Below are 16,260 nucleotides of genomic sequence, written 5' to 3'. Positions count from 1 at the left end.
GGACATAGTCTCAGAATAAGGGGCCACCCATTTAAAACTGGGATGAGGAGGAGTTTCTTCTCTCAGAGGGTTGTAAATCTGTGGAATTCTCTGCCCCAGAGAGCTGTGGAGGCTGGGTCATTGAATATATTTAGGATGGAGATAGACAAATTTTTGAGCGATAAGGGAATAAAGAGTTATGGGGAGCAGGCAGGGAAATGGAGTTGAGTCCATGATCAGATCAGCCATGATCTTATTAAATGGCAGAGCAGGCTTGAGGGGCCAGTTGGCCTACTCCTGCTCCTATTTCTTATGTTCTTATATCCTGAGGTTGTAAAAGGTGATATAGAAATGCAAGTTCTTTCCTTATTTTCCTTTCCTTTGTCCTAGCATAGACTGATGATCGAACTGAAAACATTCTTGGTCTAGGTGGCTCAGGGAAGGTAGGGCAAACCTTCGGAGTACATTGTTGTGGTGGGGAGCCTTGCCTGCATATCGCAGATGCACTGCCCACGATCTCCCAATATCCACAGGCAGAGGCCCAGCCTTCATCCACCAGTGCAACATCCCCAGGAAATTACCCCACAGCCAGCAAGGAGACAATTTTTATTTTTAAATAGTATTTTTTAAGCTGTTTGAAACTTTGCTTTCCCTCTGGATCATGGAAACTCAACATTCCTCCCCACTCGTGCCCTTCAAGAAATGCTTGGCACAGCACTCTATTGGCCCACCCACTCTCACATACTTTATGGGTCAACGTGGCATTCTTGAACCGCCTGAAACAATCTTGCAACAACTTCCAGATCACTTCACTGCATTCTTAACAGTGAAGGACAGGAAATCGGATTCCATCCTTTAAAGTCGTATCTCCCACAATCGCCTCATTACTGGGGGCAGCAGTACTGACACTAACAGACTGTGGACCCGACAAACCCACAATCCTACTCCGACATCGTAACAACAGCCAAACTCAGCAAGTGACAGCCATGTCTCAGTGGGCGGCTCTCTCGCCCCCCCAAGTCAGAAGGTCAAGGCTTCAAGTCCCACTCCAGAGATTAGAGCGCAAAATCTAGGCTGGCACTCCCAGTGTGGTACTGAGGGAGTGTTGCATTCTCAGAAGTGCTGTCTTTTTATGTCCTCTTAAGTGGAAATCTGGAATTCTCTCTCTTAGAAAACTGTTGAAGAATTGCTCATAGAATCATAGAATCTTACAGCACAGAAGGGGGCCATTCGGCCCGTCATGTCTGTGCCGGTTCTTTGAAGGAGTTGTCCAATTTAGTCCCACATCCCAGCTTATTCCCCATAGCTCTGCAACTTAGTCCTCTTCAAGTACATGTCCAATTGCCGTTTGAAAGTTTCTATGGAATCTTTCAGGTAGTGGGTTCCAGATCTCAACAACCCTCTGTGTGAAATAATTTCTCCTCATTTCCCCTCTAGTTCTTTCACCAATTATTTCAAACCTGTGGTTACCGACCCGCTTGCCAAAGGAAACAGTTTCTCCCTACTCACTTTATCAAAAGCCCTCATCATTTCAAATATCTCCATTCGGTCTCCTTCTCTGCTCTAATCGAATGAATATTTCAAAACTGAGATTGAAAGATTTTTTTGACAAAAGGTCATCGACCTGAAACGTTAACTCTGTTTCTCTTTCCACAGATGCTGCCTGACCCGTTGAGTATTTCCAGCATTGTCTGTTTTTATGTCGGATTCCAGCATCCGCAGTATTTTATTTTTGTATTTATTATTGAAATATTTTTGTTAGCTAAGGGTATTAAGGGTTACAGAACCAAGGCAGGTAGATGGAGATAATATACAGGTCAGCCATGATCCAATTCAATGGCAGACCAGATTAGAGGGGCTGAATGGCCTACTCAGCTGTGGCTCAATGTGTAGCGCATTTGTCTCTGAGTCAAAAGGTTGTGGGTTCCAGTCCCACTTCAGAGACTTGAGCACAAAAATCTAGTCTGACACTCCCAGTGCAGTGCTGAGGGAGTGCCCACTGTCAGAGGTGCAGTCAGAATCAGGGGAAGTCATAACATGGAACAAAGAAATGGCAGACCAATTGAACAAGTACTTTGGTTCGGTATTCACTAAGAAGTACACAAACAATCTTCCGGATATAAAAGGGGCCAGAGGGTCTAGTAAGAAGGAGGAACTGAGGGAAATCCTTATTAGTCGGGAAATTGTGTTGGGGAAATTGATGGGATTGAAGGCCGATAAATCCCCAGGGTCTGATGGACTGCATCCCAGAGTACTTAAGGAGATGGCCTTGGAAATAACGGATGCATTGACAGTCATTTTGTAACTCCATAGACTCTGGATCAGTTCCTATGGAGTGGAAGGTAGCCAATGTAACCCCACTTTTTAAAAAAGGAGGGAGAGAAAACAGGGAATTATAGACCAGTCAGCCTGACATCGGTAGTGGGTAAAATGATGGAATCAATTATTAAGGATGTCAGAGCAGCGCATTTGGAAAGAGGTGACACGATAGATCCAAGTCAGCATGGATTTGTGAAAGGGAAATCATGCTTGACAAATCTTCTGGAATTTTTTGAGGATGTTTCCAGTAGAGTGGACAAGGGAGAACCAGTTGATGTGGTGTATTTGGACTTTCAGAAGGCCCCACACAAGAGATTAATGTGCAAAGTTAAAGCACATGGGATTGGGGGTAGTGTGCTAATGTAGATTGAGAACTGGTTGGCAGACAGGAAGCAAAGAGTAGGAGTAAATGGGTACTTTTCAGAATGGCAGGCAGTGACTAGTGGGGTACCGCAAGGTTCTGTGCTGGGGCCCCAGCTGTTTACACTGTATATTAATGATTTAGATGAGGGGATTAAATGTAGTATCTCCAAATTAGCGGATGACACTAAGTTGGGTGGCAGTGTGAGCTGCGAGGAGGATGCTATGAGGCTGCAGAGTGACTTGGATAGGTTAGGTGAGTGGGCAAATGCATGGCAGATGAAGTATAATGTGGATAAATGTGAGGTTATCCACTTTGGTGGTAAAAACAGAGAGACAGACTATTATCTGAATGGTGACAGATTAGGTAAAGGCGAGGTGCAACGACACCTGGATGTCATGGTACATCAGTCATTGAAGGTTGGCATGCAGGTACAGCAGGCGGTTAAGAAAGCAAATGGCATGTTGGCCTTCATAGCGAGGGGATTTGAATACAGGGGCAGGGAGGGGTTACTACAGTTGTACAGGGCCTTGGTGAGGCCACACCTGGAGTATTGTGTACAGTTTTGGTCTCCTAACTTGAGGAAGGACGTTCTTGCTATTGGGGGAGTGCAGCGAAGGTTTACCAGACTGATTCCCGGGATGGCGGGATTGACATATCAAGAAAGACTGGATCAACTGAGCTTGTATTCACTGGAGTTCAGAAGAATGAGAGGGGATCTCATAGAAACGTTTAAAATTCTGATGGGTTCAGACAGGTTAGATGCAGGAAGAATGTTCCCAATGTTGGGGAAGTCCAGAACCAGGGGTCACAGTCTAAGGATAAGTGGTAAGCCATTTAGGACCGAGATGAGGAGAAACTTCTTCACCCAGAGAGTGGTGAACCTGTGGAATTCTCTACCACAGAAAGTTGTTGAGGCCAATTCACTAAATATATTCAAAAAGGAGTTAGATGTAGTCCTTACTACAAGGGGGATCAAGGGGTATGGTGAGAAAGCAGGAATGGGGTACTGAAGTTGCATGTTCAGCCATGAACTCATTGAATGGCGGTGCAGGCTCGAAGGGCCAAATGGCCTACTCCAGGCCCTATTTTCTATGTTTCTATGTTTCAGATGAGATATTAAATTGAGGCCCTGTTTGCCCTCTCAGGTGGAAATAAAAGATCCCACGGGCATTATTTCAAAGAAGAGTAGGGGAGTTATCCCCAGGGTCCTGGGCCAATATTTATCCCTCAATTAACATCTCTAAAAACAGATTATCTGGTCATTATTACTTTGCTGTTTGTGGGAGCTTGCTGTGCGCAAATTGGCTGCTGTGTTTCCGAAATTACAACATAAGAACATAAGAAATAGGAGCAAGAGTAGGCCATTCAGCCCCTCGAGGCTGCTCTGCCATTCAGTATGATAATGGCTGATCTTCCACCTCAACTCCACTTTATTGCTCTATCCCCATATCCCTTGATTCCCTTAATATCCAAACATCCAAATATTACAACAGTGACTACACTTCAAAAGTACTTCATTGGTTGTAAAGCGCTTTGGGGCATCATCCTGAGGTCATGGAAGGTGCTATAGAAATGCAAGTCTTTCTTTCTTCCTTTTACTCCTGTTTCTATGTTGACTTACTTACCATTTTGTCTACTATTTAAAACGTGGCTTTGTCTCTATTAAAACTTTTACATAGTTAAGAAGCAAAATCAATAGTTAACAACAATTCTTCCCATGGGTCCATGGGCTTTGAGGATCTGTCAAACTGCAGGACTGTTGTCGGAAACTGCAACTCCCAGGATACATCACGTTGGTGCATGTGATTGACAGCGGTGTCCACAATAATAATACAGTATTCCTGAGTGACATACCTTTTAACCAATAACAACGCGGGAAGGGCGGGAATAATTAGCATGTACCATAAAACACCCCGGGAGGGGGGATGGAGTGAAGGTAAATATGAATTTAGCTCAAGAAAACGACACTCGTTTCCAGGATTCAAATTTAAAAAAAATATTTTATGTGAATCATTAAAATTCTGAAATATTTAGACCAAGATTTTGTAAAGTTAGGTAGCAACTCTCTCGCTATTCAAAACCTTCCCTCATGCATTACCTGTATTGAGTGTTGCACAGTGGATTTGCTACAGTTCTGGATGTCCTGTGAAGGGTATTAAGGGGATTGTGTTGGAGGTAAGTGGGCTGTTACCTAAAATAAGTTAATTACTGAAAAAGAAACTCTTGCTTTTTTACATGACTTTGGAAATGTTCCCTGTAAATAAAGTTTTATTTTTTTCCCAGACGAGTTTGGAAGCAGTGGTGTTGATGTCCAGGGTCTATTTTTAATGCTAAGTCACTCAGGCATGTGGCAATCACAGACTATGTCAGCAGTGTGGTTTCCCACTAAAGAATGCTTTACGTTAGAAATTTAAGGAGCCCAGGTACTGGTTTCAGATTGGGACCAGGGTTAATAATAAATAGTTAAAGAAAGACTTGCATTTATACAGCGCCTTTCACGACCCACTGGATGTCCCAAAACACTTTGCAGCCAATGAAGTACTTTTGAAGTGTAGTCACTGTTGTAATTTTAGAAGCTAATTTGTGCACGGCAAGCTCCCACAAACAGCAATGTGATAATGACCAGATAATCTGTTTTAGTTATGTTGATTGAGGGATAAATATTGACCAGGTCACTCCTTCGAAATAGTGGCATGGGGTCTTTTACGTCCACTTGCGAGGGCAGACGGGGCCTCGGTTTAACGACTGATCCGAAAGACGGCACCTCCGACAGTGCAGCACTCCCTCAGCACTGCACTGAAATGTCAAAATGATATTTGTGACTTGAACTCTCAACCTTGTGACTCAGAGGCGAGAGTGCTGCCCACTGAGCCACAGCTTAAATGAGTATAAATGGTTTCCATGGTGCCTAATCACACAAAAACCATTCAAAGTGCTTCATGTAGCGAGTTACCTTCAAAATTGCAGTGACTTGTTGAAAAGGCAAAAGTGGCAGCTATTCTGAGTCGTCAACATATTGAAGAACCAGCAGGGAACAAAAGGAGAATTTATTTTACACACCGAGTTGTTGTGATCTGGAACGTGCTGCCTGAAAGAGTGATGGAAGCAGATTCAATAGTAACTTTCAAAAGGGAATCAGATATATACTTAGAAAGTAAAAGATTGCAGGACTATGGGGAAAGAGCATGGGAGTGGGACTAATTGGACACAGGCACGATGGAGGCTGAATAGCCTCCTGTTAGAGTCTGATTCCTATTTCTATCTCCTTAACATCTCCCATATCCACCCCTGCATCAGTTCATCCGCTGCTGAAGCCCTCGCCCATGCTTTTGTCACCTCTAGACTTGACTATTCCAACGCTCTCCTGGCCGGCCTCTCGAGTTTTACCCTACGTAAACTTGAACTCATCCAGTCCGTTCACCACGCCCCGTGCTCTCTGACCTACATTTGCTCCTAGTCAGGCAATGTCTCAATTTTAAAATTCTCATCCTTCTTTTCACATGCCTCCGTGGCCTCACCCCTCCCTATCTCTGTCACCTCCTCCAGCCCTACAACACTCAGATCTCTGCACTCCTCAAGTTCTGCCCTCTTGAGCATCCCTGATTATAATCGCTCCATTATTGGCAGCCGTGCCTTCAGCTGCCTGGGCCCTAAGCTCTGGAATTTCCTCCCTAAACCTGTCCGCCTCTCTACCTCTCTTTCCTCCTTTAAGATGCTCCTTAAGACCTACGTTCTTTGACCACATTTTTGTTCATCTTCCCTAATTTCCCCTTATGTGGCTCAGCAAGACACCTTGGGACGTTTTACTACGTCAAAAGCACTAATGAGTCTTTCTCCTGGCTGGAGAGTCTAGAACCAGGGGTCACAATCTCAGGATAAGGTGTCAACCATTTAGGACTGAGAAATGTCTTCACTCAGAGGGTTGTGAATCTTTGGAATGCTCTACCCCGGAGGGCTATGAATGTTCAGTCATTGAGTATATTCAAGACTGAGATTGATAGATTTTTGGACACTAAGGGAATCAAGGGATATGGAGATCAGGTGGGAAAGTGGAGTTGAGGTACAAGATCAGCCATGATCTTATTGAATGGTGGAGCAGGCTCGTTGGGCCGTATGGCCTACTGCAGATCCTATTTCTTAGGTATATAAATGCAAGTGGTGTTGTATGATTCTATGAACATCCCACAAATGAAATGAGTGATCAGTTAATCTGATAGTGGTGTTGGTTGAGAGATGAATGTTGGTCATGACTGTTATTGAAATAGTGCCATAGGATCTTTGGTGTTCACCTAAACCATTGGAACAGTCAAACAGAGCCTGGAATTGATTGGAAGTGCCAAATGAGACAATGATTCAGTCCTCCAACTACTCTTTGTGGGAAGAGGTGCTTCCTGGTATCAATCCTGATTGTCCGAGCTCTGATGAGGTTATGCCCCCTTGATCTGGATTTCCCTGCCAGAGGAAATAGTTTCTCTCTATTGACCCGATCATATCCTTTAATCATAAGAACATAAGAATTAGGAGGTGGAGCAGGCCATTCGGCCCCTCGAGCCTGCTCCGCCATTCAGTAAGATCATGGCTGATCTTCGATCTCAACTTCACTTTCCTGCACTATCCCCACATCCCTTGATTCCCTTAATATCCAAAAATCTATCGACCTCTGTCTTGAATATACTCCACGACTGAGTCTCCACAGCCCTCTCTAGAGAATTGCAAAGATTCACCACCCTCTAAGTGAAGAAGTTTCTCCTCATCTCAGTCCTAAATGGCCGACCCCTTATTCTGAGACTGTGACCGCTGGTTCTAGACTCCTCAGCCAGAGGAAACATCCACCCTGCATCTACCCTGTCAATCCCTATAAGAATTTTGTATGTTTCAGTGAGATCACCTCTCATTCTTCTAAACTCTAGAGCATGTAGGCCTAGTCTACTCAATCTCTCCTCTTAGGACAATTCCCCCGTCCCAGGAATCAGTCTGCTGAACCTTTGTTGCACTCCCTCTATGGCAATTATATCCTTCCTTGGGTAAGGAGACCAAAACTGTACACAATACTCCAGGTGTGGTCTCACCAGGGCCCTACATAATTGCAGTAAGACATCTTTACTCTCATACTAAAATCCTCTTGTAATAAAGGCCAACATACCATTTACTTTCTTAATTGATTGCTGTACCTGCATCTTAAACATCTGAATTAGATCATCCCTTAGTTTTTTATACTCGAGGGAATACAAGCCCAGTTTGTGCAACCTGTCCTCTTAATTTAACCCTTTTATCCCCGGTATCATTCTGGTGAATCTGTGCTGCTCCCTCTCCGAGGACAATATACCCTTCCTGCACTGAATGCAGCATTCCAGGTTTTGGCTTTTGCATTTTTAATTGCATTAATTAATAATCATTAGAATGGAAAAGGGTGTTGAGAGCTTAGTGACTAAAGTCGGACATAAGGCATGAGGTCACCTTGAGTAGATTTTAATCCTTGTTCTTTATGTTAAGTGCGTTAGAAATGACAGAGGACCGCAAATCAATACTGAAATTTTACTACGCATCACTCACACTGAGATACATTTTCAAACCAGTTTGTTATTTAATGTTCAGGTTAATTGAACCAGCCATAGACATTATGATCCGCGGTTGGATGGAGCTTTCATACTGCAGGGAGGTTATGCTTGAACTGTATAAAACACTAGTTAGGCCACAACTGGAGTACTGTGTACAGTTCTGGTCACTACATTACAGGAAAGATATGATTGCACTAGAGAGGGTACAAAGGAGATTTACGAGGATGCTGCCTGGACTGGAGAATTTTTTCTATGAGGAAAGATTGAATGGGCTGGGGTTGTTTTCTTTGGAACATAGGAGGCTGATGGGTGACTTTATTGAGGTGTATAAAATTATAAGGGGCCGAGATAGAGTGGCTAGGAAGGACCTATTTCCCTTAGCAGATGGGTCAACAACCAAAGGGCATTGATTTAAAGTAATTGGTCAGATTACTTCACCCAAAGGGTGGTGGGGGTCTGGAACTCACTGCCTGAAAGGGTGGTAGAGCTGGAAACCCTCATCACATTGCTTGGATGTGCACTTGAAGAACCGTAACCTATAGGGCTATGGACCTAGTGCAAGGTGAGATTAGGCTAGATAGCTCTTTTTCCACCGGAATGGACACGATGGGCTGAATGGCCTCCTGTGTTCTAATTTTTTTATGATTAGCAAAAGTGAGATACAGAATTTCTAAAGGTATAGAATTGAAAAGTAAGGAAGTTATGCTAAACCTGTATCGAACCTTGGTTAGACCACACTTAGGGGCCAAAATTGATCAACTCACCGACCGCTGCCACTGAGATTGCTCTTGCAGATCCGCCCAGTGCCACTTTCCGGGTGGCCTGGAGCGGGCAGGAGGAGAGAGCTCCTGTATTGATGTGGGCGGAAGTCAGCGCCAGAACGGGGATGGACCGTTAGCTGGAGGCTGGTCTGTCTCTAACAGTAAGTATGAAGAACCTGAAAAAAAGGTGAGTGAACATTTTATATTTTTTTTCCCACAGCGATTTACCTGGATGGGGTCCCCTGAAGCTCTTCCAATAGTCTTGAAATTTTTTACTGTTGATGTTTTTTTTCAGGTCTTCGACCCTCCGTGGGCCCGACTCCATCCTCGGCGTTACCTGGGCGGCAAGTGCCTCTGCCGCCGAGAATGAGACCTCCCGCCTATTGCCACTCAGATTGGCAGCATATGTCCTTGATTTGCCGCCCGCCGACCTTCGAGAGACCGAGACGATGAATATCCCGCCCAAAGTGCCATCCGGTACTTCAGCAGCCATCGGCGGCACTTTGGGCTGCACTTGGGTGGACAGAAGCCTTGATCAAAATCGGCCCCATAGCGTACTGAGTACAGTTTCTGGTCACCATATTATAAAAAGGATATAGAGGCACTAGAGAGGGTGCAGAGAGGATTTACAAGGATGATACCAGAAATGCGAGGGTATATATATCAGGAAAGGATGAACAGGCTGGGTCTCTTTTCTCTTGAAAAAAGAAGGTTGAGAGGTGACCCATTCGAGGTTTTTAAAATGATGAAAGGTTTTGATAGAGTGGATACAGAGAGAGTGTTTCCACTTGTGGGGAAGAGCATAACTAGAGGACATCAATACAAGATAGTCACCAAGAAATCCAATAGGGAATTCAGAAGAAAAATCTTTACCCAAAGAGTGGTGAGAATGTGGAGCTCACTACCACAGAGTGGTTGAAGCGAATAGTATAGATGCATTTAAGAGGAGGCTAGACAAGCATATGAGGGAGAAAGGAATAGAGGCTCTAAGCTCTGGAATTCCCTCCCTAAACCTCTCCGCCTCTCTACCTCTCTTTCTTACTTTAAGACGCTCCTTAAAACCTACCTCTTTGACCAAGCTTTTAGTCATCTGCCGTAATTTCTTCTTTTGCGGCTCGGTGTCAAATTTTTTTTGTCTTATAACATTCCTGTGAAGCGCCTTGGGACGTTTTACTACATTAAAGGTGCTATATAAATGCAAGTTGTTGTTGTTATGCTGATAGAGTTAGATGGGGAAAGACGGGAGGAGGCTCGAGTGGAGAATAAACGCCGGCTTGGACTGGTTGGGCCGAATGGCCTGTTTCTGTGCCATATATCCTGTGTAAAGTAATCCTATGTAATAAGGCTCAATATCACCTTCATTCCCAAATACCCCGTATGAAAATAAAACCCTGAAGGTATATTTTTTTCCCGCAAAAATTGATTTTAAAAAACTGTAAATACAGTTGCTTTGGGATCAGAATGAGCTGTTTCTGGTCTAGTTTCCATCACATTTAACTGCTTCACTTTGGGTCCCATCAACCACCATCTCCACAGTTTGACAGAATTGAGCCAATTTCCTCTCTGGAAATTAGTGATGCCTTAAAGGTTGCATAAACTTGATATTTGTATTCCCTTGAGTTTACAAGGTTGAGGGGTAATCTGATAGAGGCCTTTAAAAGGATAAAGGGATTACCGACCAACAGTTGTGGGGAAATTACTATCATCAGAGACCGAGTGAGTGAACATTTGGACAAATTTGAGCTGCTCGGAGAGAGGCAGCATGGACTTGTGAAGGGCAAGCTGTAGGGGGTGGTGGGTCTGTCAGTTTGCCTTCCTGACCAGAGCGGTTGCGAGTCGCTCCCACTCCCTGGTTCTCGAGCTTGGATTTATTAATCAGGGTGTGATAAAGTGCAGCAGACATCTGTTTTGTACAAATAAGGTATGGATTTTATTCAAGAAAGCAAATAACACAAATACAATCCAATAAAACTAAAATCTTACAAAAAGATTCCAAACAATGGGGAATACTTTATTACAGGTAATAAACACCACAGAAGTACCTCCCACTTACTCTCTAACTAAGTCAAACTCTAGGGTTCCAGGGATTCATGCTCACCAAATCCTTCCTCGCTGTTTCGCGGTCCTTGCTTTTAGCCGGTTTGCCTTGCCGTACCCCGGACGTGGTAGAAGACCTCTGCCGTGTATTGAAGCCAGTTGGGTTGAGTCCGCTGATGCGGTTAGACGCGTTTTGGATTTATCTCTGGTGAGTACCCACTTTCCTTTGTTAGCAATAGGGTTTTAAGTTCTTTAGGTAATTTTTACCCGCTGGATAGTCTAGGCCTACCAGTTGGTATTGATGTTCCACTGATTGGTTTTTGAAGTTCTTTTCTCCGATGTTGCGATGTTTCTTCCTGTGGTTTCTCGCCGTGCGCTCTCGATCTTGATCTTGTTGTTTTGAAGTGCTTGGTCAGAAAAGTTTTCCTGTGATGGTCAGAATAGAAGTCATTCTCTTGGTACGATAGGCCCTCAATTAGTCTCTGGGAGGCTGCTTAATCTTTGCGCCAAATCTAACGTTTCTTTTGTTTGAGTTTTGCTGCCCATTGGATTTTAAGTGGTTTTCCTTGTATAAGTTTTGGCTGGCAAGCTAACTGAAACTTGATTAAATGTTTTAATCTGGCGTTGATAGACCTTGGGATTGCGATACCCCTTATTTATGAGCTGATGAACTCTTGTCCATTGTGATAGCACTGCTTTAGCTTCGGGAAGTCTGGGCTGAGCCAGATATTTCTATGCATGTTGGAAAAAGGTGTTGGAATATGTATGTGATATTTGAGTTCTGTGGATGGGGTGGATAATGTTTCTTCCGTGGTCAATTGTTTAAATGCTAATGTTTTCTGGGAGCCTGACTATGGTTAAACAGCTCCCCCAGACAAACTGAGTAGCTACAAAATCCAAATTCTAAAGGTAAAGGTTGATCCTGCCCCTTTGTCTCTGCAGCTTTCCCCACAGGCCCAAACATGCCTTTTAAAATCCCAAACTTGGTTAAAACTCGTAGATTTCTTCCATATGCATTTTAGGATCCCACACTTTCTGTTTAATAGGCCCAAATCGAATTTCCTTTTCAGTGAGTCCAAACACTGGGGGGTTTTCACAAATTTTGGAATTTTACAAAGCCATGTCAGAGTAATTGAGTTGAATTTTTTGAAGAGGTCACTAACGTGGTGGCTAGGGGAGTGTGTCTATGGATGTTATCAATATGGACTTCCAGAAGGCATTACATAAGGTTCTGCACAAGAGACTACTTGCAGAAATGTATACAGTTCTGGTCGCCATATTATAAAAAGGATATAGAGGCACTGCAGAGAGCGCAGAGAAGATTTACAAGGATGATACCAGAAATACGAGGGTGAGGCTAACCTCTCAGGAAAGGATGAACAGGCGGGGTCTCTTTACTCTTGAAAACAAAAGGCTGAGGGGTGACCGAATACAGGCCTTTCAAACTATGAAAGGTTTTGATAGGGTGGATACAGAGAGAATGTTTCCACTTGTGGGGAAGAGCATAACTAGAGGCCATCATATAAGATAGTCACCAAGAAATCCAATAGGGAATTCAGAAGAAACTTCTTTACCCAAAGAGTGGTGAGAATGTGGAATTTACTACCACAAGTAGTGGTTGAAGCAAATAGTATCGATGCATTGAAGGGGAAGCTAGACAAGCATATGAGGGAGAAGGGAATAGAGGGTTATGCTGATAGATTTAGATGAGGAAAGACGGGACGAGGCTTGAGTGGAGCATAAACACCGGCATGGACTGGTTGGGCCGAATGGACTGTTTCTGTGCCATATATCTGATGGAATCCTGTGTAAATAAAAACGTATGGAATTAGAGGTAACCTTGCGGCATTTTTTGGAAATTGGTTCAGTGGAAGGATACAGAGAGTATGAATATGGGGCTAGAACCTCCACTTTTTTGCATGCTTAACGCTCATTTTACCGCTGAAATGGCATCTAACGCCCATATATCACCTATTTTGGCACAAAATGGAAACTGACAGGCTTTTTTCGGAGACTTATCGGCGAGCGTTATTTTCCCAATGGGCTTAACGCCGTGAAAAACTATTACCACCGCCCACTTTTTTGGGGCGGAATCAGCAGAATGGGCGATTTCAACGCCCATAATATCGCCTAGCATTACTTTCCGCACGGAATTAACGCCGAGATTCAATATAAACGCCCGCCCACTGTTTTTTGTCGTAAAGAGCATATTTACCCAAACTAGCGGCCATGGAGATCGCCCATCGTCAATTTCACCACCTCGTACACATATTGCCCACAATATCGCTCGCTCAAAAAACCACCCACAAAAAGTGGAACTAACCGGAAAGAACACCAGCGGTGTGGCTGGCATTTGTTAAATCCCACACTTACGTGAGGAGCTGTTATCGGAAAGATTTGCCTGAAAGTGTGCTGATGTGAGTGACAACGCTGACACATTGCTGTGTGTGTGCAGCTCAGACATCAATGGTGCCAGTTAAAGTTTACGTTGATTGATGTTAAGTTGTCTTTAACCCTTTCATGGTAAGGAATCATTAGTGTGTAACGGTCCACCTATCTGAGACAATGTACAACAAGGTTATGTTCAATAACAAAAGTTTAGCAGCAACATTGGTCTGAAATCATAAGTATCACAGCCAATAACATTCAACCCCCGCCCACACCCCACTTTTTCCACCATTGACATAAATCACATGTTCAAATGTCCATCAACACAGAATACAAAGGCAAAGCAGGAGCATGGTCCCCAGTCCCCCGACATTGCAACAAATTACATACACCCAAAGGGAGATATAACCCAGCCATCACCTGCGCACATGTACCTCACTTTCCTTCCCTCCTCTCCTTCTCCCCACCTCTACCCCTTCCCCTCCTCGCTCCACGCGCCTGGCCGAGGAGCTCCTCAGGCGGTGCCTCATTGGGAGGGAGGAAGGCAGATGCGGTGGTTGGATGGGTACGTGAGCGGGGGGTGCCGAGGGGGCAACATTCTCTGATGCAGAAGCAGGATCTTGGTCCTTGCTCTCATCTGCCGTTCGCAGTGGTGGTACGGAACCTAGAGGTGGAGTGCCGCGCTCGGGGACCACTGGGAGGCCTGTAGCAGCAGTGTTCCTGGCTACCAGCTCCAGGGCCTCCTCCATCCCTTCCTTGTTATACCTTATTTGTTGGACAAAAACTCGGTGCCAACTATGTTCTTGGTGCTTAGTGAGCTTTTTGCTACTGGTGAATCTCCATCGTGCCTCCCACAACAGCCAGACAAGCACACACCACAGCCACACACGCTTCCAGTGTCTCTGAGCTCCCTCTCACTCTGTCTTCTCTTCTGCGCATGTCATGATGACCTTTGACCTCCTGAATCGCAGGAATCGAGCGTTGCCATGCCGTTGTTAAGGACAGCCACACTTTACGGCAGAAGGTCAAAAAAATGTAACACTATTGCCCATTTGATATCTCTCGCGGTAACGCCCATTTTCAAAAATGTAAACTAGGTGTTTTGAGAATGGGCGAGAAGCCGGCGATCTGAAAACCCTTTTTTAACGCCCATGCCGGAAATAACGTCCATTTTTGGAGGTTCTAGCCCAAAGAGTTTCTATTATAATTGGCAGAATATGACGGGCGGTGTTCCCCAGGGATCTGCACTGTGGCCTCAGCGTTTCACCATATTTAACTATGACTTGCATGAAGAAATATTGAATTCTACATTCAAGTTTGCAGATGACACTTAGCTGCAGATTTTTGGGTCTTCTGCACTCGATTTTTGCCCCGGAGTGGCGGCGGTGAGGTGTTCTGGGCGGGTGGTCAGCCTCCAGCGCCCCGCTGTGATCCTCGGGTCGGGTTTAGAGGCGGCACGGAGCAGCATCGCTCGGAAGAACTGTGCCCGGTGTGCAACGCCCCTGGTTGCGATACCGGCGTGAGTTTTCACTTCAGCCTGACCTGTCCACCCCGCAGCATGCCCCGCAGTGACCACCTGGGAAATTAAGGGATGCAACAATAGCGACTGCAGAGAGGTAAGTAATGGACTCCTGAGGTAAGTGTGATTGCTTTTTCTTTTAAGTTTATTTGCGATTTGTGTTGTGGTGGCGTGGGCAATGTTTTGGGAATGTTTTTGTGGGATTTTCAGGTTCCCCTGCCCCCCCCGCCCCGCCCCCCGCCAGGCGTCTCTCGGAGCACTCCCGGCCCGGCTCTTTAGCTCGGGAGTTTCCCACACTAACGCCCAAGAAAGGTCCACAAGGCGTCCCTTAGCGCTGCGCCCCCTGACTCAGGGCCCAGCTGCCCAATGTTACTCACTGAGGCACAAACTGTTCCCGGGCGCTAACTTTACCACCCCGAAATCATCAAAGCCGAAAATCCAGTCCTTCAGCTGGGAGACACAATAATTTGCATAGATGGGAGCTGGAAATTACAAATGGACATAGATAGATTAAGTGAGTGGGCAAAATTGTGGCATGTGGAGAAATGTAATGCCACCCCTTTTGGATCCCAGAAAGACCAATCAGAATGTCTTCTAAATGGCGAGAGACGAGAACTGTAGAGGAGCAAAGAGATTCGGGTGTCCACGTGCACAAAGCACTAGAAGCTAGTCATCATCATCATCATAGACAGTCCCTCGGAGTCGAGGAAGACTTGCTTCCACTCTGAAAGTGACTTCTCAGGTGACTGAACAGTTCAATGTGGGACCTACAGTCTCTGTCACAGGTGGGGCAGACGGTGGTTGAAGGAAAGGGTGCGTGGGGAGCTTGGGTTGACGCATGCTCCTTCCGCTGTCTGCGCTTGGTCTCTGCATGCTCTCGGCGACGAGACTCGAGGTGCTCAGCGCCCTCCCGGATGCTCTTCCTCCACTTTGGGCGATAATGGGCCAGGGATTCCCAGCAGTTGGTGGGGACTAGTGGACAGGTACTAAGAGCAATCAAAAAGGCTAACGGAATGTTGGCCTTTTCTCGAGGAGGGTGGAACACAAAGGGGAGGAAGTGATGCTTCAGTTGTACAGAATTTTGCTCAGACCCCATCCGGAGGACTGTGTTCAGTTCTGGGCACTGCACCTCCTGGAGGTCCTCCTACATGAAACACACAAAGTTAGTATGCAGGTACAGCAGGTAATCAGGAAGGCACTTGGAATGTTGGCCTTCATTGCAAGGGTGATGGAGTATAAAAGTAGGGAAGTCTTGCTACAACTGTACAGGATATTGATGAGGCCACACCTAGAGTACGGTGTACAGTTTTTGTCTCCTTATTTAAGGAAGGATAT

The 16,260-nt window shown here is 45.1% G+C and overlaps 1 protein-coding gene across 2 annotated transcripts in view; it reads left to right on the top strand.

Moving 5' to 3' along the window:
• Window positions 1–4,706: 4,706 nt before the first annotated feature.
• kbtbd12 (kelch repeat and BTB (POZ) domain containing 12) overlaps window positions 4,707–16,260 on the top strand; it is a 51,482-nt gene continuing 39,928 nt past the window's right edge. The window contains exons 1-2 of one of the 2 annotated variants that reach the window (XM_070895683.1): window positions 4,707–4,837; window positions 11,118–11,226. The gene's annotated coding sequence lies outside the window, so the exon portion shown is untranslated. The remainder of the gene's footprint in view (window positions 4,838–11,117; window positions 11,227–16,260) is intronic. The other variant, XM_070895684.1, reaches the window with a different exon arrangement.

The sequence above is a fragment of the Pristiophorus japonicus genome, chromosome 12 (genome assembly GCF_044704955.1).
Source record: "Pristiophorus japonicus isolate sPriJap1 chromosome 12, sPriJap1.hap1, whole genome shotgun sequence".
Lineage (NCBI taxonomy): Eukaryota > Metazoa > Chordata > Chondrichthyes > Pristiophoridae > Pristiophorus > Pristiophorus japonicus.
Note: the sequence above shows the minus strand (reverse complement) of the source record. Positions and strands in the feature narration are given on the sequence as shown.